This window comes from Sapajus apella, unplaced genomic scaffold (genome assembly GCF_009761245.1).
Source record: "Sapajus apella isolate SASKATOON/1434 unplaced genomic scaffold, GSC_monkey_1.0 scaffold24, whole genome shotgun sequence".
NCBI classification, from domain to species: domain Eukaryota; kingdom Metazoa; phylum Chordata; class Mammalia; order Primates; family Cebidae; genus Sapajus; species Sapajus apella.
In genome coordinates this window covers 15,601,676-15,627,925 of record NW_022436964.1, presented here as the reverse complement: position 1 = coordinate 15,627,925, position 26,250 = coordinate 15,601,676, and the positions used below count along the sequence as shown (strand labels likewise).

The window sequence follows — 26,250 nt, the reverse complement described above, 5'->3', positions numbered from 1 at the left end:
AAAATTGAACATAAAGCTTCACAGATCAGACTGACATTCCCTTTGAACTAATATTTCTACTTTATCTTCTGGAGGAAAACAGTGGCCATGCTTCTTCACTGGGTGTTTTAACAGTTACTGTGTTTTAGAAGTATAAAAATGGAAATGAACTAATGCCCTGTACAGTCTGTTTCATAGGGTGTGGTCTGCTTTTCAGGAGCTGGAAAAAGCTTTAACTAAAAGTAGAAGAGTTAGGGAAACAGTTTTTTTGTTTTTGCTTTTTTAGCTCTACTGAAAATAACCCATTTGTCTTTATGCAAGCATTTCATTTTTCTCCTCCTTAATATTTCCATAAATAATATCTTTACATATTTGCTACTCAGATGCCCCACCAAAACACTGTAAGAAAATGAGATTACAGGATGTAAAAGAATTACCAAAGAGTTAATAAAGCTTGGTGTGACTCTTCTAGACTCACCCCCCTCAGCCCAAACTAGCCTTCTCTCTTCAGAGTCATTCATCAAAACATATTCACTACTGGGTTTAAACTATTACCTTCAACTGGATGTCATCAAATCTATTGTTTCAATCCTGTCCTCCAGCACAACCCAGTCTCTTTTGGAAATAACCCATGTTTCCCACCCCATCTGCAGTGCCCTTCACCTTTTCCTGCTTCTGTGCATCCACCTCCTGGTTCTCCCGGCATGAGACCTTGAAGACACCTTCACTCATTCCTGTGCATCCCCCGTGATGCCACCCCCATGACACAGGGGAAAGAGAGCTGTGTTTCCATGAGAAGACTTGGTTTGAATCCCACCCTCTACTGTTTAAGACCTGGTGACCTTGAACAAGTTGCTGACCTTTCTGAGCCTCTGTTCCATCATCCATACAGCTGGACTAAGAACACAACACAGGGGTTGTTTTAAATAATAAATGCAGCCAGGCATGGTGGCTCACACCTGTAGTCTCAGCACTTTGGAAGGCTGAGGTGGGTGGATCACATGAGGCCAGGAGTTCAAGACCAGCCTGACCAACATGGTGAAATCCCGTCTCTACTAAAACTACAAAAATTAGCTGGGTGTGGTGGCAGGCACCTGTAATCCCAGTGACTCAGGAGGCTGAGGCATAAGAAATCTCTTGAACCCAGGAGGTGGAGGTTGCAGTGAGCCGAGATCATGACACTGTACTCCAGGCTGAGGAGACAGAACAAGACTCTGTCGCAAAATAAATAAATAAATAATAAATGCCATAATGTATATATATATATATATATACAATAGATATCATCCCTCCTTCTCTCCTTTCCTTCCTCCCTCCCTCCTGCCCTCTCTCCCTTCCTTCCTTCTCTCCCATCTGTCCTTCTTTTTCCATTCCTAATGCCTCTTCAAGAAGAGTGGTCCTTGTGGGAAAAACAATGAGATTGAAAGACAGGCTGGCTAGAGGGTACAGGGACCCAAGGGCTGGAGGGAGCAGTAGAAAAACACCACAAAGAAAGGAAAACAGGCTCCAGAGTCCTGCTGCGGGTAGCAGAGGAAAGGGCCTGGCTCTAGTGGGTCAAGTCAGGATGCCCTCCCTTGTCCTTGTGACACTTCCTAGATTTTTAACCTCTGCTACTGAATAGTTAAAGCCAATATTAAAATCGCTTAATTGACTGCCCTTCCCAAACAACTTTTATGTATATAATAATTCATGGATTCTTTGGGTATTCTCAGTCCTAAGAACTAAAAAACTTTCAAGCTGGGCACGGCGATTCACGCCTGTAATCCCAGCACTTTGGGAGGCCGAGGCGGGCAGATTACCTGAGGTCAGGAATTTGAGACCATCCTGGCCAATACATAGTGAAACCCTGTCTCTACTAAAAAATAATACAAAAATTAGCTGGGCGTGGTAGCACATGCCTGTGGTTCCAGCTACTTGGGAAGCTGAGGCAGGAGAATCGCTTGAACCTGCAGTGAGCCAAGATTGTACCACTGCACTCCAACCTGGGCGACAGAACGAGACTCCATCTCTCATAAAAACAAAAAGAAATAAAAACTTTCAACTCCTTATGTGAGGGAACACCGCTCCCTGTTACTGTTGGTAGAAATTGATCTTATGCTGTTTCTACTATGAGCCTAGAGTGTAGGGTTCTAGCAGTTCCCTTGCCTGGGAGCACATGAGCAATGAGATATTGCACAGAATTCAGAATCTTGGCAGGAGCTGGTTTAAGACAAGCATGGCTTGGCCATTGACTGGGTGAGGGGAATATCAGTCACCTCTGCTCTGGAATTTTAGGAAAGGAACACCCCGCACATCAGAATCAGGAACTTGCTAATGACTACACCGGCTATGACGTGTTGGGATACAGCAGTCGGCTGATAGCAACTGGAGAGAGTAGTTCACATAATCCCATGGTACACCTGCTGACACATCTCTCCCACTCTGTAGCATGAACTGAGGGGCCACAGTGCCTGGGACTAAAGTCCAGCTCCATCACTGACTAGCTGTGGGACTTTGGAAGAGTCAATGTCTCTTGGCCTCAGTTATCTGTAAAGCGGGGCTAATAATAGTGTGTACCTCATAGAGTTGTTTTAAAAACTAAACTAGTTATTGCATGGAAAGCACTTAGCACACATAACATCCAGCATATAATTTACACCATGTAAACGTATGTTAATTTCCTTGCTGACTAGTTGTGGCTTCATTTCTTCCAGAAAGCTTTCTTTGGTTGAATCCCCAGACTGGTTTGGTGTTTCTATTCTGCCCTCTCACATACTTTGAGCTTCATCTGTTAAAGCTGGAACCACGATGACTTAAAATGTGTTTAAGCATATTTGGAGGACAAGGTGGACGCTCTGAGGTCATGGAAGACTAAGCAGAGGAAAGGAGGCTGGGGCAGCTCTGAGGGTGTTTGAGTTTCATACGCATCTAGGCCCACCCCCAATGCTCTCGGCAGCGGTCGCCTGCTTGCTCTAGACAAAGGCTGGACTTCAGGCAGAAGCCTGCCCAGTGACCACTGGCCCAGCTAGGCGGGAAGGCCCCAGGGGACTCTGTGGCAGTACAGGGCCCTATGGAGGAACTTTGTCCTGCTACAGAGCTGCGCTCTTGGTGAACCCAGGAGACATTGCTGAGTTTGAGACAGAAGGACCTGGCTATGGGAGACCTGGTCTTGCTCTCACCACTCATCATTGGGAAATGGTGGCTGTCACATGAACTGCTGCACTAATAGCTCTCTTGGCTTTAGGTAGAAGTTCTTATTCTGCCTGAATTAGTTTCCTGGGGCTGCCACAACAAAATACCACAGACTGCGTGGCTTAAACAACAGTAATTCATTATCTCATGCCTACAAGTCCAAGACCAAGGTGATGGGAGGGTGGGTCCTGCGAAGGCCTTGAGGGAAGGAGCTGCTCCAGGCCACTCTTCCTGGCTTGTGAAGCGCCATCTTTTCTCTATGTCTTCACATCACCCTCCCTCCGTATATGTCTCTGTCCAAATTTCCTCTTCTTTTAAGAACAGATTGGATTAGATCATAATGGCCTCATTTTAGCTTGATTACCTCTATAAAGATCATATGTCCAAATAAAGGCATATTCTGAGGTACTGGGGGTTAGGACTTGAACACATAAATTTTGGAGGTGGGAAATACAATTCAACCCATAACACTGACTAAAATAAAAACATTTTTATTTGGTTGGTTGGTTTTTTGAGATGAAGTCTCGCTCTGTCACCCAGGCTGGAGTGCAGTGGCCAGATCTTGGCTCACTGCAACTTCCACCTCTCAGGTTCAAGCAATTCTCCCACCTTAGCCTCCCCAGCAGCTGGGATTACAGGTGCATGCCACCACACCCAGCTAATTTTTTTGTATTTTTAGTAAAGACGGAGTTTTACCATGTTGGTCAGACTGGTCTTGAACTCCTGACCTCAGGTGCTCTGCCTGCTTTGGCCTCCCAAAATGCGGAGATTACAGGCCTGAGCCACAGCACCGGGCCCTTTATTTTACATTATTTTATTTATTTATTGAGACAGAGTCTTGGTTTGTCTCCTAGGCTGGGGTGCAGACGCAGGACCTCGGCTCACTACAACCTGCACCTCCTAGGTTCAAGCTATTCTCCTGCCTCAGCCTCCTGAATAGCTGGGATTACAAGAGCCCGCCACCATGCCTGGCTCTTTTTTTTTTTCCTTTTTGAGAGTTGCACTCTTGTTGCCCAGGCTGGAGTGCAATGGCATGATCTCAGCTTACTACAACCTCCACCTCCCACGTTCAAGTGTTTCTACTGCCTCAGCCTCCTGACTAGCTGCAATTATAGGTGTGCGCCACCACACCCAGCTAATTTTGTATTTTTAGTAGAGATGGGGTTTCTCCATGTTGGTCAGGCTGGTCTCAGACTCCCAACCTCAGGTGATCCGCCTGCCTCAGCCTCCTAAAATGCTGGGATTACAGGGGTGAGCCACCATGCCTGGCCCTTTTTTTTTTTTTTGTAAAGTTCTCATCCAGTTTTGTCCTGTGATAGAAAAAGGTGAAAGCCCAGAAGTTCCTGACGGCCTGGGTCTGTCCAGCCCTGCGATTGAGCCCATCACATACTTTATAGCAAACCAGCTGGGGAAAGAAAACCCTCCACCCTCAAAATGAGCTGATGTCTGATACATGGGAACAATCTAGGCCCTGGCAGCAGAAGCCAAATCCATCCAAACTCTAGAGGAAGAAGCTAAAACACACTTACAACTATTATGAGCAAATGAGAAAGACATGGGACCTCCAGACAGCAGTGAGGGTCTGGGTATAGAACGGGTGGAATGTTCGTTCAAGATGGGAGAACTGCCAGTTCCTCTTGGAGAAGAGAACAGGGCTTGTAAGTTGGAATCAGGGGATGGAGATCTTGTTGAAGACAGGCAGGACGATGAGGCTGGAAAGTGATTGATGTTCCAAAGTCAAGCATGCCTCTGACCAATCAAGTGGGAAAGAAAAATCAATTCTCTGGGGTTTTTTGTTTGTTTTTGAGACGGAGTTTTTCTCTTGTTGCCCAGGCTGGAGTGCAATGGCACGATCTTGGCTCACCACAACCTCCGCCTCCCAGGTTCACGTGATTCTCCTGCCTTAACCTCCCGAGAGCTGGAATTACAGACATGTACCACCATGCCCAGCTAAATTTTTTTGTATTTTTAGTAGAGACACAGTTTCTCCATGTTAGTCAGGCTACTCTCACACTCCCAACCTCAAGTGATCCACCCGCCTCAGCCTCCCAAAATACTGGGATTACAGGCGAGAGGCACCACACCTGTCTGAGAGAAAAATCAATTCTGTATTAACCCTGTGGAAGAACAGAATAGAAAAGCAGACCCAATAGGTCATCTTAAAGATGTCCAGATTGAGCAGCCCAAAGTCTTTGGAGAGAGGAAATGAAATGACTGCCCGTTGTCACAAGAAAGAAATGGAGCTTGCTAGAATATTACCTGTCAATGTAGAGGAAGAAGAGGAAAGATCTGAGGCAAACAACAAATGAGCTGTGATCATGAGGATGTGGGAACCCACAGAAAGAGATTCAAAGACCTTGAAGAAAAGCTGGAAAATCTCTTTCTTCTTCCCAAGGCCAGATTCAGTCCCTTGAAAAAAAAAAAGAAGCTCAGCTGGGCACAGTGGCTCAAGCCTGTATTCCCAGCACTTTGGGAGGCTGAAGCGGGCGGATCATTTGAGCCCAGGGGTTAAAGACCAACCTGGGCAACATAACAAAACTCCATCTCAACAAGAAATACAAAAATTAGCCGGGCCTGGTTGCGTGCATCTCTGGTCCCAGATACTCACGAGACTGAGGTAAGAAGATCATTTGAGCCTGGGAGGCAGACATCACAGTGAGCCGTGATCGGACCACTGCACACTCCATGCTGGGCAACAGAGCAAAACCCTGTCAAAAAAAGAAAAAAGAAAGGAAAAACAAACAAACAAAAAAAAAAAAACAAGAAGCTCATGATCATTGGCTGAAGAGTGTGGCCAGCTGGACAAAACCTCAGCTCATGACGGGAGGCTGCAGACCTGAGACAGAGAATAACCAACAGAACAATGAAACTCAAGCCACATAATTCAGGGATGAGGCAGAGCTAAGGAACTTGCCCTGAATCGCATAGGTCCTACATGGCAAGGCTTTCCCTTTCTACTCTTCTCAGTGCCTTCTGGAAGTGGATCCTCGTACTGTGAGTGCTGCCTCCTCAGAGACAGGAGGGTCCCACACCCCCACCTTCCTCCCTCTCCTCCTTCTCTTTTCCAAATCTGTTTTCAGTGAATCTAAATGTGGAGGTCATGACAAGAGGATATCGGATATCCTCTTCCTTCTCCTTCTCCTTCTCCAGGAAGCCTGAGTGAATACCCCCCACCACCATTACCAGGCTTCTCACCAAGGGGTCACTGTCCTCCTCATCCTCTCCCTCTCCCTCAAGGGCTGGGTTTTTCCCAGACACCCCCAGCCAGGAAATGGATGTGAGTTTCCTCCTGCATTCATTGAGCTTGCACGTGACACTAGTAGTCAAGATCCAGAAACACTGCAAGGTCTTTAAGGCATTTTGTTCTAAATTTTCCTGTAAAGTATTTCCAAATCATCTACATTTATTTTTAGTTAAAAAATTTTTTTACATAAGTGGTTCTACATTTTCTCAAACTGTATTATGATTTGATTAGTATTATAAATTGTAGGATACCTTTTACCATCATACTGAAGTTATTCTCATTATAGTATACACTCTACTAAAATGAATTGTACATTTTAATTTGATGACTCAGCCCATTCTCCCTTTTTTTTTTTTCCCAGTAGAGACAAGGTCTCACTATGTTACTCAGGCTGGTCTTAAACTCCTGGGCTCAAGCAATCCTCCCTCCTTGGCCTCCCAAAGTGCTGGGATTATAGACATGAGCCACTGCACCCAGCCCAGCCATTATTCTTAAAAAACATATTTTTTTTTTTGTCAGCAGTTCAGCCACAAGACACATTTGAAATTGCAAAACACTTTCTTCTGTTATTGGTTCTACGGACCACAGCTACAATACAAAGATAGTTTCTTGGTGGTATAAAATTTGAATTGACATTAAACAATGATGTCTCTTGGGCCAGGCGCTGTGGCTCATGCCTGTAATCCCAGCACTTTGGGAGGCCAAGGTGGGCAGATCACCTGAGGTCAGGAGTTCGAGACAAGCCTGGCCAACATGGTGAAACCCCATCTCTACTAAAAATACAAAAATTAGCTGGGCATGGTAGCGTGAGCCTGTAATCCCAGCTACTAGGGAGGCTGACGCATGAGACTCGCTTGAACCCGGAACAGGGAGGTTGCAGTGAGCCAAGATTGTACCACTGCACTCCAGCACTCTAGCATGGAAACAGAGTAAGACACAATCTAAAAAAAAAAAAAAAAAAAAGACATCTCTTTGAGCATTCTGAGATATCCTAAAAGGTAGGTATGATGTCATAGATGGTCATCCTTCTGTCTTTAATATGTCTCCTCACTCAGGAGCTAGCACTTGACAGATGCCCAATAATATTAGAGTTTATTTCTTAATTAAGAGGCAGGCAGGCATAATGATTAAGATCCTAGATTCAGCTGGACGCGGTGGCTCACACCTATAATCCCAGCACTTTGGGAGGCCAAGGCAGATGGATCACATGACGCCAGGAGTTTGAGACCATCCTGGTCAACATTGCGAAACCCCATCTCTACTAAAAATACAAAAATTAGCTAGGTGGGGTGGCATGTGCCTGTAGGCCCAGCCACTCAGGAGGCTGAGGCAGGAGAATCACTTGAATCTGGGAGGTAGAGGTTGCAGTGAGCCAAGATCATGTCACTGCATTCCAGCCTGGGTGACAGAACAAGACCCTGACTCAAAAAACAAACAACAACAACAAAAACCTAGGCTCTAGAAGCAGACTGCCTGAGTCAAAAATACCAGCTTCATGCTTAATTAGCTGTGTGACCTTCAGTAAATCAGTTAAACTCTTCAGGGCCTGGGTTTTCTCATCTGTAAACTGAGGATAATAATGGCACTTACCTGGTGAGATTGTCTGAGAATGAAATTTAATGACTATATGCAGAACACTTAAGTCCTGGCCTGTCCAAAGTGCTATTAAGAGTGCCATCCATGATTATTTACTCTGCAAACAGTTATTGGCCTGGGTTGCTAAGGACTGAATGTTTGTATCTCCCCAAAATTCATATGTTAAAGCCCTAATTCCCAGTGTGATGATATTTGGAGATAGGACTTCTGGGAGGTAATTAGGTTTAGATGAGGTCACGAGGGTGGGAACCTCAGGATGGGATTAGTGTACTTACGAGAAGAGGGAGAAGGAGAGAGACAGATCTCTCTCCTTCTCTCTCTCTCCATACTCAGTGCACTCAGGAAAGGCCATGTGAGCACATAGCAAGAAGGTGGCTGTCTGCAAGCTGGGAAAAGAGCCCTCACCACAAACCCGACCATGCTGGCACCTGGTATCAAACCTCGAGTCTCCAGAGTGCTGAGAAACAAATGTCTGTTGCTCAAACCACCCAGTCATTGGTACTTCATTACGGCAGGCTGAGCTGACTAAGGCACAGGTCGTAGGTCCAGCTCAGACAGGTCTTTCAGCTCGCTGGGTTGTACCCACTCTATTGACCCTGGTTTCCTTGACTTCCATTTGTCTTGCTTGAGTAGACCACTTCAGCCTTCCAAGTGGACACTTAGATCTTGCTGCAGTCCTGCCCTGTGGCAGCTGAGGTGCCAGTGACCACTGCTCCACTATCCACCTCCATCTGGAGAACTCCTAGCTCTCCAGGTGTGCACCCCACATGACGGGCTGTCAGGCCTCCACCACCACCCACACTCCAGACAACAACCCCACATTGCCCAGGGTGTCAACATTCCAACCTCCCATTTCTCCCTCTTCCAGGGAGAGACTCCCTGCACCTGCTGCTGGACTTGTGTCACTGCCCAGTCCCTAACTGTTATACTGATGTTTACCTGTTCACCATCTGTGTCCTCCAGACTGTCAGCTCTGCTCTGAGGGCAGAGACCTATTTTGCTGACATTGTATCCATTTCATGTTGGGTTTTCTAGTCCAACCTCACACTCACTCATTCACTCCCTCCACATCCCCTGAGCTGCTCCCTGTCAAACACTCTGATTGACACTGGAGGTTCAAATAACACCAAACCATCCTTGCGCTCAAGAATCAGCCAGTCTAATGGAGCAACAAGCAACTGAAAAGCAGCATGCTGTAATATGGATGCGAGTGACCATGGATCCAGGGTAGGACAAAGGAAAGTGTGAACAATCCTGTCTGAGGGGCTTGGCTTGGGAAAGAGAATGAGAGAAAAGAGAAAGTACTAGATTTGGGTCTCAATAATAGGAGTACACATTCCTTAGGCTGACAAAAGAAATCTGGGTCATCCAGGCAAAGAGAAAAGTGCCTTCAAGAGCCAGAAAAGCCAGGGGTGGTGGCTCACGCCTGTAATCCCAGCACTTTGGGAGGCTGAGGTGGGTGGATCGCGTGATGTCAGGGGTTCGAGACCAGCCTGGGCAACATGGTGAAACCCCATCTCTACTAAAAATACAAAAGTTAGCTGGGCGTGGTAGCACACATTGTAGTCCCAGCTACTCAGGAGGCCAAGGCAGGTGAATTGTTTGAACTTGGGAGGCAGAGGCTGCAGTGAGTTGAGATCTCACCACTGCACTCCAGCCTGGGTGACCCTGTCTCAAAAAAAAAAAAAAAAGCCAGAAAAATGAAACAAGAAAGCATTCTTGGACCAGTAAGCAGAGCAACATGGCAGGAACGCAGGCTTGTGTGCACCTACGAGCCCAGGGCCAAAGGGAGGCAGGGATGCCTCTGAAGTGACTTGCAGAGTGAGGATGCAGCAGATGCCAGTCTTTCCAGTGAACACACAACTGTCCTTTTCTAGGTGTCACTAAGCCATTATTTAGTGAACATTTCTAATGTGCCAGCCCCTGAAATAAGTACTCTATATACATGGTCTCATTTAGTTCTCACAAAGAAAGGCTGGGCCGGGTGCAGTGGCTCACGCCTGTAATCCTAGCACTTTGGGAGGCCAAGGCGGGTGGATCACTTGAAGTCGAGAGTTTGAGACCAGCCTGATCAACATGGAGAAACCCCGTCTCTACTAAAAATACAAAGTTAGCTGGGCGTGGTGGCACACGCCTGTAATCCCAGCTACTCGGGAGGCTAAGGCAGGAGAATCGCTTGAACCTGGGAAGTGGAGGTTGCTGTGAGCCAATATCATTGCCATTGCACTCTGGCCTGGGCAACAAGAGCAAAACTCCATCACAAAAGAAGGGCTGGGTGCAGTGGCTCATGTCTGTAATCCCAGCACTTTGAGAGGCCAAGGCAGGAGGGCTGCTTGAGCTCAAGTGTTTGAGACCAGCCTGGGCAATATGGCAAAACTTTGTCTCTACAAAAAATACAAAAATTATCCGGGTGTGATGGCACATGCTTGTAGTCCCAGCTATTTGGGAGGCTGATGTAAAAGGACGGCTTGAATCCAGGAGGTGGAGGTTGAGTTGAGATTGCGCCACTGCACTCCAGCCTCGGTGACACAGTGATACCCTATCTTTAAAAACCACTATACATTCTCTCTGTTGTTAGATGAAGAAATGAAGAAATCTAGGCACCAATTGACTAAGAAGCTTGCCCAAGGCACGCAGGTAATAAATAGTAGAGGTGTGATTCCTACCCAGGTTGGTCTGATTATAAAATTCATGTCTTCTGACTCCCGCTAAGCCTACCAGGTGGGTACCCTAGGGCCCTAGGTATATATCCCCACAGCAATGAGTGTTAATTGCCCCTTTCCTCATTCATTCCCTCTAGAAGTGGGTCTCATGAAGGCAAAGACTTTCCCTGTTCTTCATGGTATCCTTAGCACCTTGGCACAGTGCCTCAAAGGGCATAGGCGGTGATAAGCCCCTGTTAAGAATGAATAAATGGCCGGGCGCGGTGGCTCACGCCTGTAATCCCAGCACTTTGGGAGGCCGAGGCGGGTGGATCACGAGGTCAAGAGATCGAGACCATCCTGGTCAACACGGTGAAACCCCATCTCTACTAAAAATACAAAAAATTAGCTGGGCATGGTGGTGCATGCCTGTAGTCCCAGCTACTCAGGAGGCTGAGGCAGGAGAATTGCCTGAACCCAGGAGGCGGAGGTTGCGGTGAGCCGAGATCGCACCATTGCACTCCAGCCTGGGTAACATGAGTGAAACTCCGTCTCAAAAAAAAAAAAAAAAAAAAGAATGAATAAATGGATTAATGAATGCACAGGACTTTGGACTCTTTTCCACCCTTCTCTATTCCTGTAGTATAGAAATCCCAGTTATCATTCTGAACCCAGGATCTAGGTGCAAAACCCTAGTTCACTTTCACCTTCTCCTGCAGTACCAGGCTCTCAGGCTGTATTAACAGATCCCTTCCCCAAGTTCACAGGTCCCTACCACCGTCCTTACCTGCCAGTCTCATCCCCATCCAAAAAATAACATAGCAAGCCTGACTGTAATCTTTTGAAAGATCCACTTACAAGGTGGCTCTCAGCTGATGCTGAGAATTTGGATTCCCACCATTGACAAGACTGGTAAAAGTCTCACACTCTCCCTAAACTGTACAAACCATGTGGTTTATGCTGACCAGCTGCTTTGCTTATGTGAGTCTGAAATTTGGGTAGGCAGGGAACGCCAGTGTAACAATCCCCCAGTAAAACCTGGGGCAGTGAGTCTCTAACAAGCTTCCCTGGCTGATAGCATTTCGCACGTGTGGTCATAACTAGTTGCCAGGGAATTAAGCACATCATGTGTAACTCCGCTGGAAGAGAAGCCTTGGAAGCTTGTGCCTGCTTTCCTTCGACTTCGCTCCTGTACTTTCCCTCTTGTCTTATTTTCCTTTGCATCTTTGAGCCGTAATAAATCATAGCCATGAGTACAACTCTATGCTGAGTCCTGTGAATCCTCCTAGTGAATCACAGAACCTGGGGGTGGTCTTGGGGATTCCAAGACACTCCCTCTCCACAGAAGCAGGGCTGTGAAATATTTCCTGTCCAGTCCTGTCCACTATCCAGAGGAATCACACACCCAGGGCCTACAGGGGCCAGCAGGAATGTTCATGTGTGCAAAGGGCTGAGTGGGATCAAGGGCAGATTGGAAAGTCTAAACTAAGCAGCTGCTACTCAGCTCCTGACCACACAGCAAGTCACCCAGCAGTTGGTTTATAAGCACTGATATTAAATCACCTTGCTCTCTACTAACAACAGGTGCCCCAAATGATAACAGAGAACACCTTGGGGCAGGTTTGACCTCCTACCAAAACCCAAGAGAAATCTTTTACATCCTCAGAGACTATGAGGATTCCTTTAAAATGAAATACACAATCAGATTAGGGGATGTTTCTCTTAACTTTGTGACATGAGTGGGAAGGGTAGAACACAATTCACTTTCAGAGGACCCAAAGCCAGTGGGCCACTGCCCTTCTTGGATTTCTTTCCTGTAGCAAACCTCCTGACCTTCACAACGTGGATCGTAAAAAACACTTCCTTATGTCAGCACCCACTCAGAATCGGCTTATATCAAGTTATGCTAAGAAGACTGGATGCATGGGAGCACAAATCTCTAAAGCTATTAAGCTGAGCAGTCAAATGCACACAAGGACACAAACTCCAGTTTTAGAGATGACAGTCACTCCTCACACAAAGGAATCTTGCTTCTGATTTGCAAAAACTCATCTTGGTTTTATGTTGATTATCAGTGAGAGGCAGAAAGAGGGAGAGAACTTAGTCATGACCCCTGGAACTACGGCCGGAAAGCCTGAAGGAATTCCCTTATCATACAGGAAAGTCCGCATGTGTCCCTGTGGCCACAAGCAGCACATCCCAATGCCTGGGGCTGGAGTGCAGTAGCACCATCTCAGCTTACTGCAACCTCCACCTCCCGGGTTCAAGCGATTTTCCTGCCTCAGCCTCCTGTGTAACTGGGATTACAGGCACGTACCACCACTCCTAGCTATTTTTGCATTTTTAGTAGAGATGGGGTTGTCACCATGTTGACCACACTGGTCTCAAACTCCCGACCTCAGATGATCCTCCAGCTTCGGCCCCCCAAAGTTCTGGGATTACAGGTGTGAGCCACGGAACCTGGCTTTGGTCTCGAACTCCTGACCTCAAGTGATCCGCACGCCTCAGGCTCCCCCAGTGCTAGGATTACAGGTGTGAGACATCACGCCCAGCCTTAGTCTACTCTTCTTTTGGTAGTACTTGAGAATAAAATTAAAAGTACCCTAAGAAAATATATAGACAATGTATTAATACGATTTTTAAAGTATATTATTGTATACTTTAGTAAGTAGAATTGATGAATTTTTTTTTTTTTTTTTTTTTTGGTGACAGGGTCTTGCTCTGTCACCAAGGTGAAGTACAATGGTGCAATCACAGCTCACTGTAGCCTCAACCTCCCAAGCTCAAAGGATTCTCCCACCTCAGCCTTCTGAATAGCTGGGAGTTCAGGCAAATGCCACCATGCTGAGCTAATTTTTCGTATTTTTAGTAGAGACTGTGTGTCACCGTGTTGGCCAGGCTGGTCTCGAACTCCTGGATTCAAGTGGTCTGCCCACCCTCAGCCTCCCAAAGTGAGGCTGAACCACCTCATGTGGCCCTAACAGATGTTAATCAATAAATATTTTGGTGAAAGTGTTTCATATGTCTACCATGTGCACCAATCCATTTGTGTGTATGCTTATTAACATCTCAGTGTATAATTTTTTTTCATTGGCATTAAAAGCAGGTAGAATAGTAACTCTCTGCTTAACTTATTCACCATCGACCCCAGGAAAGTATGTATTCATGAATTCTTCATTCAAATCTTCAGGAACATCAGGTATTATACTAGGCCCTGAGGCCCAAGTGGAAATAAATTCCAAAACAGCAAAGGGCTCAGTTTACATTTTCAGTGTTTTTCTAATCTAATCATTGAAACTCGGGAATCTATTCAAAACAGAGTTTCCTCTTTCCCTGTGTAATTTTTCCCTTGGAAAAGAATCAAGAAAAAAGTCCAAGAAGAATGGTCTAATAAGCACACGAAAAGACATATATTCAACATCGTTAGCCATCAGAGAAGTAAAAACCAAAATCACACACCAACTAGCATGGTTAAAATGTAAAAAGATAGACAATAGGGCTGGGTATGGCAGCTCACGTCTGTAATCGCAACACTCTGGGAGGCTGAGGCAGGTGGATCACGAGGTCAGGAATTCGAGACCAGCCTGACCAACATGGAGAAACCCCGCCTCTAGTAAAAATGAAAAAACATTAGCTGGGCATGCTGTTGCGTCCCTGTAATCCCAGCAACTCAGGAGGCTGAGGCAGGAGAATTGCTTGAACCCAGGAAATGGAGGTTGCAGCGAGCCATGATCGCGCCACTGCACTCCTGCCTAGGTGACAGAGCAAGACTCCAACTCAAAAAAAAAAAAAAAAAAAAAAGAGACAGACAACAGTAATAATGTACGTGGATGAACACTTGAAATCAGAACCCCGAATACCTCGCTGGTGGGATTGTAGTAAGGTCTAGCCACTCTGGAAAACAGTGTGGCAGTTCCCAAAAATATTAAATATCGAGTTATCTTATACTTTCCACTTCTAGGTATGTACCCAGGAAAATGGAAACATATGTCCACATAAAAACTTGTACAAGAGTGTTCATACCAACATTATTCATAATAGAAAATAAAAACAATCTGGAGGCCCATAATGGAGGAATGGATAAGCAAAACATGACATGTCCATGCAATGAATGATTATTCAGCAATAAAAAGAATAAAGTACTGGCCTGGCATGATGGCTCACATCTATAATCTTAGCACTTTGGGAGGCCAAGGCAGGATGACTGTTTGAGGCCAGAAGTTCAAGGCTATAGCAGTGAGCCATGATTGTGCCACTGCACTCCAGCCTGGGCAACAGAGCAAGATCCTGACTCAAAAAAAAAAAAAAAAAAAAAGAAAGAAAGAAAGAAAAAAGAACAGATGCATACATGAATACTACAATGTACATAGCCTTTAGTTTTTGTTTTGGTAGAGACGGGTTTCACCATGTTGCCCAGGCTGGTCTGGAACTCTGGAACTCAGATGATTCTCCCACCTCAGTCCCTTAAAGGGGTGGGATTACTTATGTGAACCATAGCTCCCGCAGAAAAACCTTGCAAACATGCTAATTGAAAGAAGCCAGACATGAAGGGCCACATATTCTGTGATTCCATTTATATGAAATGTTCAGAATAGGCTAATCAATAGAGACAGAAAGTAGATTCATGGCAGCCTGGTCAGGGGGGAAGAGCGGTTATTGACAAGAGCCAACTAAGGGGTAGAGGGGGTTTCTTGGGGGAAATGTTCTTTGCGGGGCATTAAAAATGTCTCTCTTTTTTTTTTAATGCTTATTTTTTTTTTTGAGACAAGGTCTCACTCTGTCACCCAGGCTGGAGTCCAGCAGCATGACCTAGTTTGCCAAAGCCCCAATCTCCTAGGCTCAAGTGATCCCCCAACTCAGCCTCCTGAGTAGCTGTGACTATAGGCACAGACTACCATGCCCAGCTAATTGTTAAATTTTTTTAGGGACGGGGGTCTCCCTATGTTGCCCAGGCTGTACTTAAACTCCCAGGCTCAAGCAATCCTCCCACCACAGCCTTCCAAAGTGCTGGGATTACAGGCATGAGCTACCACACATAGCCTTGAAAATGTCTTAATATTGATTGTGGTGATGTTAACAACTCTGTGAATATACTAAAAGACACTGAATTATAGACTAAACAGGTGAATTGTGTAGTTTGTGAATTATATCTCAATATAACTGTTTAAAACAAAAATGGCCAAAGCTAAAAGAGAATTATGAACAGACTCAGTTAACTAAAAAGTAAACTGAAAAGTGCTAGGTAAATGTATGGCTTTTTCTATTTCCTTTGCATTATAAAATTTCTCCCAAATGGAGGTGAGTAGCCTTTGTTATCATTTTACAGTTTACAAGACCTTGCACAAATAAGGTCTTTTTGAGTCTTCGCTATAATTCAAGAGCAAGTTAATTATTCCCTTTATTTTATATACCAGCAAGTGGTAGCTTCAAGCTTATGAGACTGACTTACTATGGTTCATTCAGCTGGTTGTAGCAGAGGTCAGCTCTTCCACATGGAAATCCTGGGTCCTTTCTTTTACACTGTGTAGCATTTCAGGGTGCCAGGTAGGTACGATCATGCAAAGATGACACTCTGACCCATCTCAGTAAGGAAAATGGCCACAACTTGATTTTTTGGGAACCTGGTCTAGCCAACCTAAGATCCCATTCAAGTATAATCTAATTCATTGGAGGACTTGGGGTACCATGGAAAGAACCCTTTGCTGTTGAGTCCTTTGTGCTTTTGAAATTTATTTCCATTTTGGCTCATCATTTTATTTGCCTCAGGGCATAGCACAGTACCTGATGTTCCAAAAGATTTGAATGAAGAACTAATGAATACTCTGCATAGCTCATAGTGAATTACATTTCAATACAACTGTTGGAGGTGAAGGGGAGTGAGTAGGTAGGAATTTATTATTCTGCATGGAAGGACCACGAAAAGAACCATTATTTCAAGCAAGAAGACCAAAGTGGCCTCAATTTTCTCTTTGGCAAAATGAGAAAAAAAGAAATACAATGCTCAAGGTTGTCATAAAGATTCAATGACAATATATTGGAAAAATCTCTGTTTCACAATGGGCACACAACAAACGTTCACTGATACTAAATCAAATACTAATCCAGTACCTTGATGTCTCCTATGGAGACCAGTAGTTCTGGACACTCAGCATTCTAAAGTTCAGTGATGATCAATATCAAAAGGTTCTGATTAAATTTGCCAAACTTGACCTGCCTACCTAATTTTAAGAAAGAAACTATTGTTAATTTTATTTTATTTCGTGTTGTACATAAAATCGTGTTCTCTTGTAATTTCACATCTTGGTTTGCACTCACACAAAGTGTGTGTGTGTGTGCGCGCACGTGCCTGTTTAGTGACCCCCAAACCTAATTACATATCAGAATCAAGGTGAGCCAGGCTCAATGGCTCATGCTTGTAATCCTAGCACTTTGGGAGATAGATGCTGAGGTGGTCAGATCACTTGAGGCCAGGAGTTCGAGACCAGCCTGGCCAACATGGCCAAATACCGTCTCTACTAAAAATATAAAAAATTAGCTGGGCATGGTGGTGCATGCCTGTAGTCCCAGCTGCTTGGGAGGCTGAGGCACAAGAGTCACTTGAACCCAGGAGGCAAAGGTTGCAGTGAGCCGAGATAGTACCAGTGCACTCCAGCCTGGGTGACAGAGTTAGACTCTGTCTCAGAAAAAAAAAAACAAACAAACACCCAGGGTGCTATTAAACACACAGATTATGGTATAAAGATTTTGACTTGGCTGGGTATGGTGGCTCACACCTGTAATCCCAGCACTTTGGGAGGCCAAGGTGAGTGAATAACCTGAAGTCAGGAGCTTGAGACCAGCCTGACCAACACAGAGAATCCCTGCCTCTACTAAAAATACAAAAATTAGCCAGGTCTAGTGTCACATGCCTGTAATCCCAGCTACTTGAGAAGCTGAGGCAGGAAAATTGCTTGAACACAGGAGACAGAGGTTGCAGTGAGCCAAGATTGCGCTATTGCACTCCAGCCTGGATGACAAGAGTAAAACTGTCTCAAAAAAAAAAAAAAAAAAAAAAAAAAGAGTTTGACTTGGTAAATCTGGAATATTTGCAGAGTTTCCAATTTTACTAAGATACCAGGTGATTCCCCAGTCATCAACGAATCACTTATAAAACCATTCACTGGATATTTCCTAAGAAATGTTTTCTTATGCAGACTGTAAAATAGCATCCATTTACCAAATAAAACTCTGAACTGTATTGTTATTTCAGAAAGAAATATAGTATAGGAGGGTAAATCTTTTATCTCTTGCCTTACTAGAATTAAAAGGAAGTAATAACATTCTGAAATTCTGTGAATGCAGGAATCCTGTGAAGAGAGAATGTTCTGCCAAATCTTGCCATTTGAATTATCTTCATTCACCATTTCGAAGGCACTTTTCAATCAAAGGAAGCTGTAAATGCTTACTACAAGTTGATAATCTCATTCTGACAAAAGTCATAATACAAGAAAAGTCAAGCATCAGGAAAAAATAGCAGTAATCCCAACACTTTGGGAAGCCAAGGCCGGAGGATGGCTTAAAGCCAGGAGTTCGAGGCTAGCCTGGGCAGCAAAGCAAGCGAGAACCTGATCGACAGAAAGAAACAATAATTTAAACTAGCCTCTATAAAAATAAACCAAATTAGCCAGGCGTGGTACTGTGCACCTGTAGTCCTAGCTACTCGGGAGGCTGAGGTGGGAGGATCACTTGAGCCTGAGAGGTTGAGGCTGCAGTGAACCAAGATTGCACACTGCATTGCAGCCTGGAAACACAGCAAGACTCTGTCTCAAAAATAAAATAATTAAAAAAAAAAAACTAAACCCACTATCAACAGGACACCAAAAATGAGGCCTGTTAAGAGTAGCTCAGAGTTAGAGATCATCAGGCATCTATGCTTGCTTAGTGCAGGTTGAGCACTGGGTAACTCCATTCCATTTCAGTCAAAATATAAAGGAAACCCTTGTGGGTTCATAGTTGTATCTATTAAAGAAAATACATGCACTGTAAGAACCTTGAGTTATAGTGCTTTGTCTACCCAGAAATTCCCAAATCTTTGTTCATATTCTGTCAACATGATTCTACTACATATTTACTATACATTCTCTTTCCTTTTTGAGACATTCACTATAAATTCTTAGTCAACATCTTCTGTTCCCTCCAAAAAAATATTATAATAGTAATTAAAAGTACCCAGAAGCCCAGGGCCTGGGGAAAGGAGGGAATGGAGCATTCTAATGTCTTTGTTTGAGATGATGAACAAGTTTTGGAAATGGGTAATGGTGATGGTGGCACAACCTCCTGAATGTACTTAATGCCTGTGAATTAAGGGTACATTTTTAAATGATTAAAATGATAAATTTTATGTATATGTTACCATAGAATAAAAAAAAAAAAAAAATGGGCCAGTATGTAAATCACATTTCCAAATCTTGCTAAGGAATCTGTCACTCTGGGGTGCAGGTGCTGTGACCCATGCGGCGGTAGAGTGTTTGTCTTGGTGGGCAAAACAAAGATTCAAATACATAACTGGATGGAAATGTAAAGCACTCCTTGACACTGGACAGAAGACTTTACTCCACCACACCTAGGCCAGTATTTCTCAGACGTTAATATGCAAACGGATCCCCAGGTGATCTTGATTCAGCAGACCTGTGTTGCGCCTGAAATCCAGCATTTCAAAAGGGCTCCAGGTAATGCGTGAACACGAACCTTACTTAAAGTGGCAAGGCCAGGGCCGGGCGCAGTGGCTCACGCCTGTAATCCCAGTACTTTGGGAGGCCCAGGCTGGCGGATCACGAGGTCAACAGATCAAGGCCATCCTGGCCAACATGGTGAAACCCCGTTTTTACTAAAAATACAAAAATTAGGTGGGCATGGTGGCGCACACCTGTAGTCCCAGGAAATGCAAAGGATACGTAGTATCTCTCAAGTGAATTGGTTAAGGGCTTAATGCTTAACTTACCTACTGACCACGTTTGTGGAAACCCGTTCAGAAACCTGAATAGAAGGTCAGCCTGCGGAGGCCTCCCTACGCAACCCGCCCACCTGCCCGGAACTGGGAAGCAGCCACAGACAATAAGGATAGCTGAGACACTCAGTTGCGCAGAAAGCCCTCGTGCAAACTTCAAAACAGTCTTGAAAATACCCTTCTCAAGCTCGAAGAATGCCTGGAATTCAGTGGCCTTTTTCCAACATAAAGATCTCCAACTCGGTTTTGACTGAGAGAACCCTACAGAAGAACCTTGCAGTGCAGCCCTGGAAAACTGACAATGCCCAGTATATGCTGACAAGCTCGGCCCCTCCCTTACAAACGAGTCAGAAAGTGGAAAAAAAAAATTGTTTAAATGTTTTCTAAGGCTCTGCCGCGTTAGGCAGAGGAGATCCCCGTAGTGCGGGCTGCGCGGGCAGGCGAACACCTCCAGGGCGGTACAGTCAGGCTCTCTGGAGTGCGGAGTTTTCAAGCCCCGCGGCAGAGGCTCAGCGGGCACTCAGGCAGCCCCACCAGCTTCCAATAACCAGCGCCGCCCTCCGCCCGCGTCACTCCAAGGCACGGGCTCCGGCCCCCTCCAGATACGACTGACTGCGCCAACAGAAACTCAAAGGCCCTTTTAATCGGGTAAAAGAGAAGCTCAGCAGAAAGTGAAACAGTTTCCATCCCTTGAGTGAAAGGGTGCCAGGCCAGGGAGGAGGAAGAAGGTGGCTCCCTGACACCTGTGGCTGCCGCAGGGGCGTGCCCAGCCTCACCTGTTGATGATTCCCCCAGAGAGACCCTGTGAAACGCGGCCGCCCCCGGGGCGATGGGGAGGCAAAAGCCAGCGAGGAAAAAGTAAATGCCGGATGAAGTACACCGCGCACTCTGCAGAGAGACCTAGGAGTCAACTCCGATTTACTCGCGCTGCCCCTCTCCCCCACCTGCACAAACAATCCAGGGCGCCAGCGCGAATTCGCGTCCCGCAAATCCATCTCTGGCCAAAGTCAGGACTGGAGGGAAGGCATCCCGGTGACGCCCGGGCACAGGCTGTAGCGCCTCGGCGGCTCTACCAGGGCGCGTGGCAGGCAGCACCCGGGCCGGGGAGGGCGAGGGAGGAGGGTACTTGCCTGCAGTGGTGGCGGCCGCGGCCCGCAGTGTCGGGCGCTGGGCGAAGGCGAGGGCGGCTCTTCGGGGTGCTGGGCGGCGCGTCGCTAGCTGCTGGGCTGTTGTCCCCTGCGCTCCCCGCGCGCTTTGCTGGCAGCACTTCACCGGAGCCTGAGTTTGGGAGGCTCCTCGGGAATGGGCGGGCGCCAGCGGCCTCCGCGGCTGCTCCTGTGTATTATTGTGACTCGGGCTATTTCCTGTTTAGAGGTTTAAGAGAAGGGGGGAAAAATCCAGCGCGGGGGCAGGGGGAGTTGGGCGTTGGCGAACGGGAGAGCCGCGGCCGGGAGGGGAGGGAGGTGGGCGGCGGTCCTCACCTGCTGCCTGGAGACTGGAGGGTTCTGGGCACCCGAGCCCGGGGAGGGAGGCGCAGCTGCTCGCACTGCTACTTTGGGGTGTCGGGAAGGGCGGAGAGAGTGGGCCTGCACGCACACCACCCAGCGGCGGGGCAGGGGCCGCGGCCGCCTTGGCGACCTTTGTCACTGGAGGCCGCGCGCCCACTTTGCCGCCTCTTCTCTTATACACAGAACTGCAGCTGAGCTTCCTCCTAGAGCGGGTGCAAGAGGAATTTGCTGGGCTTCTTTCCCTCTGCTTGACCACGTCCGCTTCCTGAGCCTCTCCAGGGTGTGGGCAAGGAGGAGGTCAGCTTCGCTTCCCTTCAAAGCCCCCAGGAAGCATGGTTGTGGACCACTGCGTGCGCGCGGGGGGCTGGGGACGGGGGAGGTGCCACTACTTTTATGGGGGTGGGGGTGAGACAGGTTAATGATTTTAGTGGAAAGTTAACTTTTACGACCAGATTCCGTTTCCCTCCCCCAGCAGCCTCCCCTTAGCCGGGATCGCTGGGTCCGAGGCCCCAATCCGGAAATACCGGTTCCTCCACCGGGACAATAGGTGAGGGTGGAGCGCTACTCAGGGAGCCTGCTTAGTCACCTCGGGAGCCCCTGTTCAGTCCGGAGGGCGGAACCTTCCCAGTACTCAGGCCTCCACCTGGCAAGCAGGTGCGCCTTCTGTTTAGCGTGGTCTTGTTAAAAAACCCTGGGAAGAGAAAGGGGAGTTACCGTACAATCAGTAGAGTTTCTACGTCAGATGACAAAAAGTTCTGGAGATAGAGAGTGTGGAGATGTTTGCACAACAGTGTTAATATACTTAATAATGCTGTAAGCAGCCAGGCCCAGTGGCTCACACCTGTAATCCCAGCACTTTGGGAGGCCGAGGCAGGCGGATCATTTGAGGTCAGGCGTTCAAAACCACCCTGGCCAACATTGTGAAACCTCGTCTCTACAATAACTACAAAAATTAGTCGGGTGTGGTGGTGGGCACCTGTAATCCCAGCTACTTGGGAGGCTGAGGCAGGAGAATCACTTGAGCTCGGGAGGCGGAGGCTGCAGTGAGCCGAGATCGCGCCGCTGCATTCTAGCCTGGAAGACAGTGAAACTCCATCTCAAAAAGAAAATAATAATAATGATGATGGTGTAACTGCCCAGTGGGTTCACCTTGCCGGCTGCCTAGACAGAGCCAATTTATCAAGACAGGAGAATTGCAATGGAGAAAGAGTAATTCACGCAGAGCCAGCTGTGCGGGATACTGGAGATTTATTATTACTCAAATCAGTTTCCCCGAGCATTCAGGGATCAAAGGTTTTTGTTTGCTTGTTGCTTGTTTTGTTTGAGACGATTTTTCCGCTCTTGCCACTCGCAATCTCGGCTCACTGCAACCTCCGCCTGAATTGAAGTGATTCTCCTGCCTCAACCTCCGGAGTAGCTGGGATTACGGACTCGCACCACCACGCCCAGCTAATTTTTGTATTTTTAGTAAAGACAGGTTTCACCACTTTGGTCAGAACTTTGCTCTAGAACTCCTGACCTCAGGTGATCCACGGGCCTCAGCCTCCCAAATTGCTGGGAATACAGGTGTGAGCCCTGGCAACCTGCACAGAGTTTTTAAAGATAATTTGGCGGGTAGGGGCTTGAGAAGTGGGGAGTGCTAATTGGTCAGGTTGGAGATGGAATCAGAGGGGGTCGAAGTTAGGTTTTCTTATGTCTTCTGTTCCTACCTGGGATGGCAGAACTGGTTGGGCCAGGTTACTAGTCTGGGTGGTGTCAGCTGATTTGTCAAGTGCAGGGTCTGCAAAATATCTCAAGCACTGATCTTAGGTATTACAATAGTGATGTTATCCACAGGAGCAATTTGGAGAGGTTCAGACCCTTGGAGACAAAGGCTGCATGACCCCTAAATTGTAATTTCTAATCTTGTCGTGAATTTGTTAGTGGACCTCCGGCAAGAAGGGGGTCTTTTAGGAAAGGACTGTGATCAATTTTGTTTCAGAGTCAAACTGGACTGAAATCCTTCCCAAAGCTAGTTAGGCCTACACCCAGGAATGAACAAGGATGGCTCAAGGGTTAGAAGCAAGAAATAGTCAGTTAGGTCTGATTTATTTCACTGTCATGATTATAGTTATAGTTTTGCAAAGGCCTTACACTATACACTTAAAAATGGTTAAAACAGCCAGGCTCAGTGGCTCACACCTGTAATCCCAGCACTTGGGGAGGCCGAGGCAGGCAGATCATTTGAGGTCAGGAGTTCAAGACCAGCCTGGCCAATGTGGTGAAACCCCATCTCCACTAAAAATTCAAAAATTGCCCAGGCATAGTGGTGCACGCCTATAATCCCAGCTACTCAGGAGGTTGAGGCAGGAGAATTACTTGATCCTGGGAGGAAGAGGTTACAGTGAGCTGACATAATGCCATTGCATTCTGCACTCCATTGCCTGGGCAACAGCGTGAGACCCCATCTCAAAAAATAAATAAAAAGGTTAAAATGGTATATTTTATGCTGTGTATATTTTACCACACAGACAAAATCCTGGGTAGGATGCCATTACTCACTTCAGACAACTTTGCTTAGGACTGCCACACCCTTCCCCCCCACACACAAACCTTTGCCAGAAGTAATAGAATGGATAACAGTACTTTTTATAAAATTTAGGTTCAGGCCTGACACGGTGGCTCATGCCTGTAATCCCAGCACTTTCGCAGGCCGAGGCAGGCGGATCACGGAGTCAGGAGTTTGAGACCAGCTTGGCCAATATGGTGAAACACCGTTTATACTAAAAATACAAAAATTAGCTAAGCATGGTAGTGCGTGCCTGTAATCCCAGCTCCTTGGGAGGCTGAGTCAGGAGAATTGCTTGAATCCAGGAGGTGGAAGTTGCAGTGAGACGAGATCACACCACTGCACTCCAGCCTGGGTGAGAGAACAAGACAATGTCTCAAAACAAAAACAAAAACTCCGGTTCATTTAGGTTAGACTTCTGATGATACCCATCAACAACTTACTTCAACAAGAGGGAAGATCGAGCCTGAAGGACACTGCAATTTTAAGAAAGATGAACAATAGTTTGTCAGAAACTAAAGTGTTAACAAAGCATTAAAAGTGAATGTAGGATGCTACTGTTTACCTAGGAAAGCAGGAACACACATAAATGCATTTGCTTTTTTTTTTTTAATGAAAGGATAAATTATTAAATAAAATGGAAACCTATAAGGAAAGGAGGGACCAGGATGGAAGGGACAAAGATCGAAGCTAGACTTCTCAGAATATACCATGATTTGGCCAGGCACCTGTAATCCCAACACTTTGGGAGGTTGAAGTGGGTAGATGACAAGGTCAGGAGTTCAAGACCAGCCTGGCCAAAATGGTGAAACCCCATCTCTACTAAAAATACAAAATAATTAGCTGGGTGTGGGGGCAGGCACCTGTAATCTCAGCTACTCAGGAGGCTGAGGCAGAGAATTGCTTGAACCCCGAAGGCAGAAGTTGCAGTGAGCCAAGATCGTGCCACTGCACTCCAGCCTGGGCGATTGATAGAGTGAGACTTCATGTCAAAAAAAAAAAAAAAGAATATACCATGTTTTGTGGATTTGACTTTGGAATGATTTAAATGTTTTACATTCTTGTGAAACAAAATTAAATTTAAAATAAAATGCAACACATGAACACTGGTATCTAGTCCATAGCTTAAGAGTGTAAAGGGAAATTATATAAAGTGACTTTAAAACACAATTATTGCCAGGCACAATGGCTCACCCTGTAATCTCAGCACTTTGGGAGGCTGAGGCAGGAGGATCACCTGACATCAGGAGTTGAAGACCAGCATGGTCAACATAGTGAAATCCCATGTCTACTAAAAAAAATACAAAAATTAGCTGGGTGTGGTGGCGTATACCTGTAATCCCAGCTACTCAGGAGACTGAGGCAGAGGTTGCAGTGAGCCCAGATCACACCACTGCACTTCAGCCTGGATGACAGAGCGAGAAAACCCACAATTATTTGACTCTATATCCTTTGGGGATATAGCTAAGGACAAAGAGAATTTTAAGAAAAAAAAAAAATTTAACCTTTTTCAGCAATCATAATGTTAGCAGTAATTATGCTAATATCCTTAGAAATCAAGATTTTTTCAGTGTAAAAGATAAATATAAAATCAAAGAAGTTGAGCAATATTAAAATTTGAGTTAGAATTATTATTTAGAACTCATGATCTAATTTTCTTAAAATAAATAAATAAATGAATAAAGTCCAAGATCTACTCACTGAAAACAAACAATAACAAACCTGATAGGAATAGGTATCCTTAGATCCCACACCATGCTCTCAAAATACCATTTTCCCTTTAAATGACCTAGCTATCCTTGGAGATGTGGTTGATAATAGGTCTAGACTAAGAAGTATGCCAAATAAGCCTGGAATATCTTGCCAATTCAGAAAGCAAGGGAGCTCTCAGAAACAAATAAATTTACTTGAAATGTCACCAAGAATCATTTCATAGATATTCCCGCTGGCCAAAGTGGAATAAATTTGAGCATCAAAAAGAAAATTAATAGCAATAAATTGAGACATATCAAATATTGGTATATCCATGAGTCATAATGATACTTTTAAAAAAAATTTTTAATTGCTCAACTTTGGAAATACAATAAAACGAATTCATTATTTTGAAAGCTGGTAAATGGTAAATAAAAGCAAAGAATTGCACATTTTGCCTGCCTGTTCTGGAGCTAACATTTCTATGTACCATTTCAGATCTTCTTGGCCTTACCTGTCTTATACCAGCCACTAGTGCAGCAACAAGTTCCAGGTGTGCTTGGAGTAGCTTCATGCAGGGGCAAACTTTAAAAACCTGACCTTTTGGCAGGGCGTGGTCTCACGTTTGTAATCCCAGCACTTTGGGAGGCCAAGGTAGGCGGATCACAAGGTCAGGAGTTTGAGACTAGCCTGGCCAACATGGCAAAACAGTGTCTCTCCTAAAAATACAAAAATTAGCCAAGCATGGTGGTGGGGGCCTGTAATCCCAGGGGAGACTGAGGCAGGAGTATCGCTTAAACCCAGGAGACGGAGGTTGCAGTGAGCAGAGATCGCACCATTGCACTCCAGCCTGGGCGACAAGAGCAAAACTCCATCTCAAAAAA

At 45.8% G+C, this 26,250-nt stretch overlaps 1 protein-coding gene across 1 annotated transcript in view; it reads right to left on the bottom strand.

The window, feature by feature from the left end:
• The window catches only part of TJP2 (tight junction protein 2), a 137,374-nt gene extending 116,531 nt beyond the window's left edge, over positions 1–20,843 (bottom strand). The window contains exon 1 of the mRNA XM_032290955.1: positions 20,749–20,843. The gene's annotated coding sequence lies outside the window, so the exon portion shown is untranslated. The remainder of the gene's footprint in view (positions 1–20,748) is intronic.
• Between the last annotated feature and the right edge of the window lie 5,407 nt (positions 20,844–26,250).